This window comes from Heptranchias perlo, unplaced genomic scaffold, assembly GCF_035084215.1.
Source record: "Heptranchias perlo isolate sHepPer1 unplaced genomic scaffold, sHepPer1.hap1 HAP1_SCAFFOLD_50, whole genome shotgun sequence".
Lineage (NCBI taxonomy): Eukaryota > Metazoa > Chordata > Chondrichthyes > Hexanchiformes > Hexanchidae > Heptranchias > Heptranchias perlo.
The window spans coordinates 1,682,617-1,692,734 of NW_027139516.1; the positions used below are offsets into that span (position 1 = coordinate 1,682,617).

The 10,118-nt window shown below is 47.8% G+C and overlaps 1 non-coding gene across 1 annotated transcript; it reads left to right on the top strand.

Annotated features, from left to right (window-relative positions):
* Positions 1 to 9,364: 9,364 nt before the first annotated feature.
* Positions 9,365 to 9,437, top strand: trnam-cau (transfer RNA methionine (anticodon CAU)). Its single transcript has one exon. It is a non-coding gene; the product is annotated as a tRNA-Met (tRNA).
* Positions 9,438 to 10,118: the final 681 nt, after the last annotated feature.

Consider the following 10,118-nt stretch of genomic DNA (forward strand, 5'->3'; position numbering starts at 1 on the left):
TCAGCAAGAGTTCAAGGCAGAAGATCCAAGGGAAGACTTTCATAACTGGTCACGATACCTGTATAGGGACGATTTCTTGGAAGAAGAAAGAAGTTAGCATTTTAAGTTTGAGACGTGGGACTGATAGTTTTACAGTGGTGGAGGTGAACCCAGGCACTCTTCCCCTCTACCTTCACAGCGGTAGGGGTGGTGAGTAGAACCTGATAGGGCCCCTCCCAACGAGGTTCCAGTCCTTTCCTTGTCCAATTCCTGATGAACACGTACGTTCCCGGTTCGATTTTAGATGGACTGGCTACAGGAGGAAGTTCGACGTAGGCAGCTCGTACCCGAGAGTGGAGGCTTCTCAATGCCTTAGTTAATGACAAAATATAATCAGTCATTTCTGTCGTCATGTGGTGAAAGTGGACAGTTTTCGGAACGTTTTGATTCCAGGGGGTCTGGAGGGGTCTCCCGTATGTAATTCCAGCAGGACTTAACCGTGCTACCCCAGCCGGAGTAGTACGTATCTGAAATAAGGCTATTGGAAGAAGTTTGAGCCAAGTAGTACCAGTCTCAGCCTGCAGTTTAGCCAGTTTATTTTTTAAAGTCTGATTAGCACGCTCAACCAATCCAGCGGCCTGTGGTCTGTTAGCACAGTGTAACTGTTGTTTGATGCCCATCTGGGTGCAGAATTCCTTGTTCACCTGACCCACAAAATGAGGGCCGTTATCGGAACTCAATTGATTTGGGATTCCGTATCTAGGAATGATCTCTTTCATCAGAACTTTTACAAAAGTGGAGGCTTTGTTATTCGTTGTTGGATAGGCCTCTATCCATTTACTAAATACATCAACAATAACTGGAACATATTTATAACCCTGACATATTTCCAAGTCAATGTAGTCCATCTGGAGGGTCTCGAAGGGACCTTCCAGCAAAGGGGTTTTTCCCCATTCGTAAGGCACTCCCTTCCCAGGGTTGCGTTGTTGACAAATGAGACAGCGACTGCTAATGCTATGGGCTAGGGCTTGCAACCTAGGATGCCACCAAGTGGCCAGCAGTGTGTCACGAGCAGCTTTGGCACCACAATGAGTTGCAAAGTGTACACATTCAATAACCCATACTGCTAATTCATATGACATACAAGTCTGCCTCGCAGGGGTAACCGACAATTTAGATACACAGTCATAAGTACAACCAAGTTGTTTCCACAATTGTTTATCACAGTCAGGAGCGTCCTTCTGTAATTTAATGACGTCTTGGATGGTTGGCATTGGCTTTTCAGAGGGAGACTTGCTTTTGTTTGAGCTTTTAGTCTGATTCATCAGTCTAGGGACAACCACCCTCTGTGTCTGGGACGCTTCCTTAGCTCCCTGATCAGCATATCTATTCCCTATATCTACTGGGGTCTGTCCTGTCGTGTGGGCGGAGCATTTTGTAACTGAGATCTGTCTTGGTAGCATAAGGGCTTGTAATAAATCTGAGACTAACTTCTGATGGGAAATCTGAGTACCGACAGAAGCCAAAAACCCTCTGTTTTTCCATAACTGTCCAAAATCGTGAATTACCCCGAAAGCGTATCTTGAATCTGTATACACATTAACCCTTTGGTCTTTCCCGAGGACACAAGCTCTTATCAATGCAAACAGCTCTGCTTGCTGGGCAGAATATGGAAACTCAAAAGCAGCAGATTCAACAGTTTTACCGTCCTGGTCCACTATTGCATATCCAGAAAGTTTCTCTCCAAAGGAACCAATAAAGGCACTCCCATCCACGTACATAGTTATGTCCGGATCCTTTATTGGGACATCAGATGGATCGTCTCTGACAGAAGTGTCTTCCTTAATTAAAGATAAACAATCGTGTCCTGGATCAGTCCGTTCAAGGGGTGGCTCTGTGAGAAAACATGCTGGGTTGATAGTAGTACAATGTTTAAATCGCAGTTTAGGATTATTCAGCAGATATATCTCACACTTATTCTGTCGAGCCATGGTAAGATGTTGAGTCTGCAGCTGGCCTAATAATGCAGTTACCGAGTGTGAACTGTATGCAGTGATGTCCTGTTGTAAAGTCAGATTAGCAGCTGACAGCAGGCTATTGTAAATGGCCATTAAAATCTGAGTACAAACTGCATGCCCTAGCGCTACCGGATCTAACTTCGAAGAGTAGTACGCAACCGGTCTATGCTTGTCTCCATGTTTTTGAGTTAGAACAGCAGTCGAGCAATCAGCGAGGATAGTACAGTACAACTGAAATGGTCTGTCGTACAGGGGTCTCCCCAATGCGGGTGCTTGTGACAAATCTTCCTTTAATCTCTCAAATGCTCCCAATGCGTCAGAATCTAGTTGAAATTCGCCCTCTTTGCTGGTATATGGCGTTAATAATTTAGTGTCCACGGCAATATTAGGGATCCACTGTCTGCAATAGTTTACCATTCCCATCCACTGCCGTACCTCCTTTGCAGTTCGAGGTACAGGGAATTGACAGATTGGTTCAATCCTGCTTCTTTCTCGGCTCCGCTCGGTTGCTGAGAGCATGACTCCAAGAAATCTAACCCTCTGTTCGCCCACCAGTACTTTCGACCGGGATACTGTACCCTAGCGAGGATAAGTGATTTTGCAATTGGGCAGTGTCTTTTCGGTTGCTCTGCTCATCAAGGCTGGCTATCAACAGATCATCCATATACTGGACTAGCGCAGACCCTTGTTTCTGCATTATAGATGGAAACGGCAGTCTTAAGGAATTCTATAAATGCGGTAGGTGGCTTTCTCCTATCCGGCACCCCAGTTAGAATGGCCATTATCTCGTTGGGTTTCCATGGACAGTACACATCTATCGTTGGGGAGTTGCCGGCTACTCCAGCGTTGGCTGGGTTTGGATCAAAAGCGGGATTAGGCATCGGCCTCATTGGTAACTGACGAGGGGTCGGCTCATACCTAGCGAGTGCCTCAGTAGTACGTTCTAAATTTAGTGATGGCAAGTCGTCTCCTGACTCTTCAGTGTCTGCGTCTCTAAGTCCCTGACTGTCCAGTCTCTGATCTCTCTGCTGTCTTAAACTAAGTGGGCTGACTGAGAATTCAAATGTTGGAGCCAATAATTCCCTAGTTTTACTTCTGGTACGGGAGACAATTTGAGGCATTATCACAGGGGTTTGAACAGTCGGTCCCGTAGGCACTGAAGAATAGATATTACTGTACTCAGGAGGAGCACTAAGACCCTGGGGAGCTACACGGGACCTACAATTCCACTCATCCAATTCATCCTCGTCCCCCTCAGCCAAGGCAAGGCCAATCATTGGATTACGTAATTCCCTTTTCTCAACTGTTTTGGGCTCGCCCGAAGTCTTTTCAGACCTCTTTTTAGAGCGCTTTTCATGAGCACATTCTCCTTTTAGGACCTCTACGGACTTGATTACTTCTCCTTCAGTGAGTCCTATCCCTAACTTCAACACGATATCCTGCCAACTTGCTAATAACGAAGCTTCTTTAAGTTCTTGACAGTACTGTCTCCATAAAGCAATTAAATATTTGGTTGCTTTACTTCCGTTATTTTTCCAAATTAATTCCTGTGCTTTTATGGCAGTATCTAGGTCTTTAGTTCCTCCCAACGGCCATTGACCATTCCCCAATTTTTTATTCAACCCGCCCGACAATTGTCTAAATTGTTTTGCCTCGTCCGGATATTTTTCACACAAAGTCTGTTAGGCACTATGCGGTTCTGCAGTGGCATCCAGAAAATTACCCTTTCTATGTCCCGTTTTCCTTTACTCTTAGTCAACTAATTAATACAACCGTATTCGAACAGAATTCAAGGATGGACCTGACTCCTTGTGCCTCACAATCCTAAGTGCCTTTGGTCTCTACGCCCACTTCAGGGTCCTGACCTTCGCGTGGGGGATCTCCCCTCTTAACAACCGGTCTAAAGCTGCGCGTTTGAGACAGGCACTTTCTTCTGTAGTCGATCAGCACAAGCAATCAGTTCCTGTTGATACCCAATCCCCAGGGACTCGAAGTTCCTGTTTATACCCAATCACCAGGAACTCGAACCCTAATCCTCAGCGATTTTTAATCACTGACTCGAGGTTCCGGTTTATATCCAATTACCAAGAACTCGAACTCTAACTCTCAGTGATAATTTTGATCACTGACCCGAAGTTCCGTTTTATATCCAATTACCAAGAACTCGAACTTTAACTCTCAGTGATAATTTTAATCACTGACCCTCAGAGACAGTTCGATCACTGACCTACCGCTTACAAGTTATTCCCTCAGTACCTGTACTGACCCTCAGTGATATTTAACCACTGACCTCTTCCTGCTATTTCTGTGTATTCGCCAGACTGACCTGAATCTAGTAAGGACGCCACACGAGTGTTAGCGATTGGACGATTCGTCGTCAGACTTAACAGATTTAGGAAAGCCGAATTGGTAAAAAAAGGTTTTACTCGCATCGGGCGCGCTCTCTCCTTCCTCCGTGTCCAAAACAAATCCGCCTCTTACTCCGCGAACTCTCGGTGAACGACCGTTGAGATCCCCGTACGGGCCATCAAATGATGAACTGGATTCTTTTATCCCCTCAGTCTGGTTCAGTAAACACTGAGTCGAATACACCTTTAAAGTTCAACACAACTTTAATAGCAGGTCTTAGTCTGTAGCTTCGATTCAGACTCCTGAGGGAGTCCGAACGATTCTAACAGAATAAGGAGACAAAGACATATACAAAAATTCATACCTTTATACAGATCAATAGGGGTTGGAACATCGTTAACACAAGAGTCAACACCAATCATAAGCTGGACATAGACTGGCCATGCGAGGTTACCTAATTTCAAGCCAATCACAGGTAGCCCATGGCCTGATCATGCCGCAGTGACAGACACTGATGGATGCATCCTTTCTTCTCACTGGGAATGTGCCTTTTGGTCTTGCTAAGGTGTTACCAATCTTGATTAGCTCGCAGCATGGAGACACTCAGACCAGACCCTGAAACACATCAAATACTCTACATTGATAAGACAATGCAGGCCTGCTGACAACGCAAACATATGGCCCAGCAGGGGGGTGGGAGGGCTTTACCAACCTCAGTTATCAACTTATTAACCCTTTCCTAACCATTTTGCATTCTGCTATTTTGCCACGTAGGCATTTTAATATTTTACTGGACACTGACCACACAGGGATTCTCACATGTATCATTCCAGTAAATCTGCTCTGCACTCCCAAGACCAATATGTCCTTCCTAAGGTGTGGTACCCAGTACTGAACACAGTACTCCAGGTGTATAGGACTTTGTATAGCTGTAGCATAATTCTACCCACGTATTCTGGTCCTCTAGATATAAAGACCAGCATTCCATTAGCCTTCTAAGAATATTTTCTGTACCTGTCCATAATATTTTAATGATCTATATACATGGACCTCTAAGTCTCTTGTGATTTTGTGATTTCCGTTCCCACTGCTGTTTCCCTGCACCAGTTACAAAGTACAGTCCTGCTCCCACTGCTGCTGAGACCCCGTGCTTCTGCCATCTCAAGCCTTCATTTCTCCAACACTCTCACCACCTCACATATTTAAATTAGTCGAGCGAGGAAATACCAACTGTAATCACAGCGCCTTACCCTGATATCTCACGGTGTGAGCCGTCCAGTTAAAGAGGCCTCAACATTTTATCTCACGGTGTGACCAATCCAGTTAAAACAGTCTCACCCTTAGATCTCACGGTGTGACCCGTCCAGTTAAAGGGGTCTCACACTGTGGTCTCACTTTGTTACCCGTCCACTTAACGGGGACTCACCCTGAGATCTCAAGGTTTTACGCGTCCAGTGAAAGGGGACGCGTAAAACCTTGAGATCTCAGGGTGAGTCCAGGTGGACAGCCTGTGATCTCACGGTGTGAAACGTCCAGTTAAAGGGGCCTCATCCTCTGATCTCACGGTTTGATCTGTCCAGTTAAAGGGGCCTCACCCTGTGATTGCACGGTTTGAACCGTCCAGTTAAAGGGGCGAGAGAGAGACAGAGGAAATTGTCCCAGCTCCAGAAACGCATGCAGGATCTGCTCCAGCTGCAGTCGATGTGGATCGATGTCGGGGAGGAACTCAGGGAGTTGAAGGACCAGCAAGTCTCACTCTTCACCTCCGAGGCCTCGAAGATCACCTTTTGGTCCAGAGTCCGCTCCGTGGGGCAGGGCGAGAAGTGCTCGCGCTTCTTCTTCCAGAAGCTGCACAGAGGGACCTCTGGTGATCAGCAGCCTGAAGGAGGAAGAGGGCTCGGTGACGTCTTCACAGACCGACGTACTGAGGATCAGCAAGTCCTTTTATGACAGGCTGTATGATACAAAGCCCAGAGACAGCACGGCCTCTCAAACCTTCCTGTCCTCTGTCACGGAGGTCTTAGATGACAGCGAGCTGGAGAGCCTGGATCGGCGACTGAACTCGGACGATGCTGACAAAGGCCGTCCAGTCTTTCGAGAAGAGTAGAACTCCGGGGAGCGATGGTTTACCGGTTGATTTGTACTCGGCTTTGTGAGACTGGATTGGCCCAGGCCTACTTGAAGTGTACGGGGGTATGCTTCTGGCAGGCAGCATGTCAGAGTCCATGAGGAATGGCATCATCACCCTCATCTAAAAGCAGAAGGGGGAGAGGGAATAAATCAGAAATTGGCGACACATTTCCCTGCTAATGCTGACTACAAGATTCTGTCGAAGGCCATCGCCAACAGGCTCGAATCTGCTCTGGAGTGGGTGAACGTCCCCGATCAGACATGTACTTTACCCGGCAGGACGACCTCTGATATCCTTGTGCTGCTCTGGGATACGATCGCCTACGTGCAGGGCAGAGGGGTGAACACATGCCTGATCAGCCTGGATCAGGAGAAGGCTATCGACATAATATCCCACACATACATGATGGACAAGGTCTCCAAAATAGGGTTTGGGGAGGGAATCCGCGATTGGATCCGACTGCTCCATATGGACATCCATCGCGCAGTCCTAATCAATGGGCGGGAGTCAGAGAGTTTTCCAATTAAATCTGGAGTCAAGCAGGGCTGTCCTCTCTCTGCGGTCTTGTTCATGCGTTGAGTCGAGCCATTTTCCGTGTCCATCAGGAAGGACACAGGTATCAGGGGGATGACGATCCCAGGTGGAGGCTCTCAGGTTAAGACCTCCCTGAACATGGATGACGTCACCGTCTTTTGCTCCGATCAGCAGTCGGTCCACAGACTGATGGGCATCTGCGAACGACTCGAGCTGGCCTTGCGGTCCAGAGTGAACCGCAGTAAGAGTGAGGACATGTTCAATGGCAGGTGGGAGACCCGATCCTTTGTCCACTTCATCGTCAGGTCCGACTACCTGATGCTGTTGGGGATCGGGTTCGGGGGCCCAGGACTCCACCAAAAAATGGGAGGAGCGGGTCGCCAAGGCCAAACAGAAGCTTTGTATGTTGGGGGGACGCTCTCTCTCCGTAGCCAACAAGAACCTAGTGATAAGGTGTGAGGTACTCGCGGTGTTTCTCTATGTGGCCCAGGTCTGGCCCATTCCCCACAGCTCCGTCACCACAGTCATCCGAGCTATCTTCCACTTTGTCTGGTGTTCCACGGTAGAATGTGTCTCCAGGGACACCATGTACAAGCCCCCCAGACAAAGGGGGCAGAAGCGTCCCCAATGCTGCCCTGATCCTGATGGACACCTTTGCGTGTGGCTGCCTCCGGATGTGCGTAGTGCCCCGGTCTGCAAACACCAAGTGTCTCTACGTGCTGAGCTTCTACCTGTCCAATACACTGAGAAAACTGAGCAGAAGCAGGAACGCCACGTCCAGCTGGACCGACCCAGCTCCCCCCCTCCACTCCCCACCTGTCCCAGGTGGAGAAGTTCCTGAGGAGGAATCACTTCGACCACAAGGCCGTCAGACAGTGGTCGACGAGGAACGTTCTGGGGGTCCTGCCGGAAAAGGAGAGGGTGGATCCACTCAGGCAGTTCCCCGACCAGACGGTTGATGCCATTTGGCAGAAAGTCTCGTCGCTGCAACTGACCAACAGGCACCAGGATGTGGCCTGGATGGTGGTGAGTAGGACCTTCCCAGTGCGGTCCTTCCAACACATACGGAATCTCAGCACCACCTCGAGCTGCCTTCAAGGCTGCAATGGGGACGAGACTGTTGTCCGTCTCCTGGTGGACTGGACCTTCACGCAGAATATGTGGAGAGAGATGCGTTGCTATCTGTCCCAGTTCATCTCCAACACCTCGGTAACACAGGACGCTGTGCTCTACGGGCAGTTTCCCAGAAGGCACACCGAGACAGATATCAACTGCTGCTGGAAGACCATCAACTCGGTGAAGGAGGCTCTTTGGTCCGCCCAAAACCTGCTGTTCTTCCAGCTGAAGGAGCTGACCACGACCGTGTTGCCGACTGGCACACTCCAAGGTCCAGGAGAATGTGCTGCAGGACGCACTGAGGCACGGTGCAGCCTATGCAAGGGCTCGATGGGGAAAGGCTACTGTATGAAGCCATCCCACCTTTTATTATACAGAATGTATTGTAAGATTTGTACTGTGTTTTCTATTGAAATAATGGGATCATAGTGTGTGCGATCTGTTTTTGTATTGTATTGAGTTGAAATTGCGACTTTTACACTGAACTGTATGTATCCTTAAATTTTATGAATTAAAGTATATTTTGAAAGTAAAAAGAATTGATGCTCAAAGGCACGCCTTTCAGCAGCGAGAGACCTGTCCGACTGACTGAGAGAAGTCTTTTTTTGCCTGAAAGTTAGTGCGGTTTGACGTGTTGTTGCTCAAAGGCGCTCCCTGCTGGTGAAAAGAGGCAAATGCTCGAGTAAATCAGCCGTGTTCAGACAGACACGGAACGCTTTCGGGTTTGAGAAAGGAAAAGCACCAACATTTTAAGCAGTCAGCAGTCTGTAAAGTGAAGAAAGCGGCCTTGAGCTCAATACCGTTTACTCCAAAACCACTATTTTGAGCCGGAATTAAACCAGCCATTTAAGAGTGATTTTTCTTTCAAGATTGAATCTCTACACATTTTCTGCATTACCAGCTGAGCTATCGAAGGGAAGCAGCAAAGGTCTCTCTCTTTGGGAATTGTTCACTGTGTGCCTTTTGACACTCCCCTACTCGTGGAATCACGTGGGCATGACCGAGACTGACTCGGTACCTGCTCATACCGCAGCGCTGTGGGAGTGTGAGCTCCCACTTACTCTGCACACCCTGGGACAGTGGAGAAATGGGGAACGTGTCTGACCAAAATTCAGAAAACTGATGGTTCGATTTCGACCTGGATGGATGGTTTTTGCAAACTGCCGATTAGTTAATGACTTTACACCTTGCAAACTGTCCTACATGTTTGTGCTGCCTGGACATCTAGACATCAAGTGCCTTCTTAGCGCAGCAGGCAGCGCGTCAGTCTCATAATCTGAAGGTCCTGAGTTCAATCCTCAGAGAAGGCATAATTAAGCTTTCTTTTTCCATCTTTGATCAAGACCAAAATCAAGAATTTTTGCTTCCTGCAGCACACCAAAAGATTTGCTGCCCATTGACCTCTCTTTACCATAGCACGCAGCACCTCACGAAGGGGATAATCTCCGAAAGCTTGTGATTTTAAAATCAAATTGTTGGACTATAACCTGGTGTTGTAAGATTCCTTCCATTGGAAAGTTGAAAGAGCGACCTTGAGTTAATTGCTGCTTCTTCCAAAAGTACACTCGCTCCTTCAAGCCGGAATTGAAACATCGATCGAAGGATAACTTTATTTTGAGTTTAATTAACTGTTATTTTCCGCTCTACCAGCTGAGCTATCGAAGGGAAGCAGCAAAGGTCCCTCTCTGTAGTGATTGCTCACCGTACGCCTTTTGACACTCCCGCACTCGTGGAGTCGTGTGGGCATGACCGAGACTTGCTCGGTACCTGCTCATCCCGCAGTGCTGTGGGACTGTGATCTGTAACTTACTCTGCACACCCTGGGCCAGTCAAGCAATAAATAACGTGTCTGACGACACATCAGAAGATTGTAGGTTTGACTCCAACTTGGCTGGATGGTTTTTGCAAACGGCCCATTACTTGATGACTTTAGATACCTTGCAAACTGTCCTACTTGGAAGTGTTGCCTGCCGGTTTCCGGCATAAGTGCG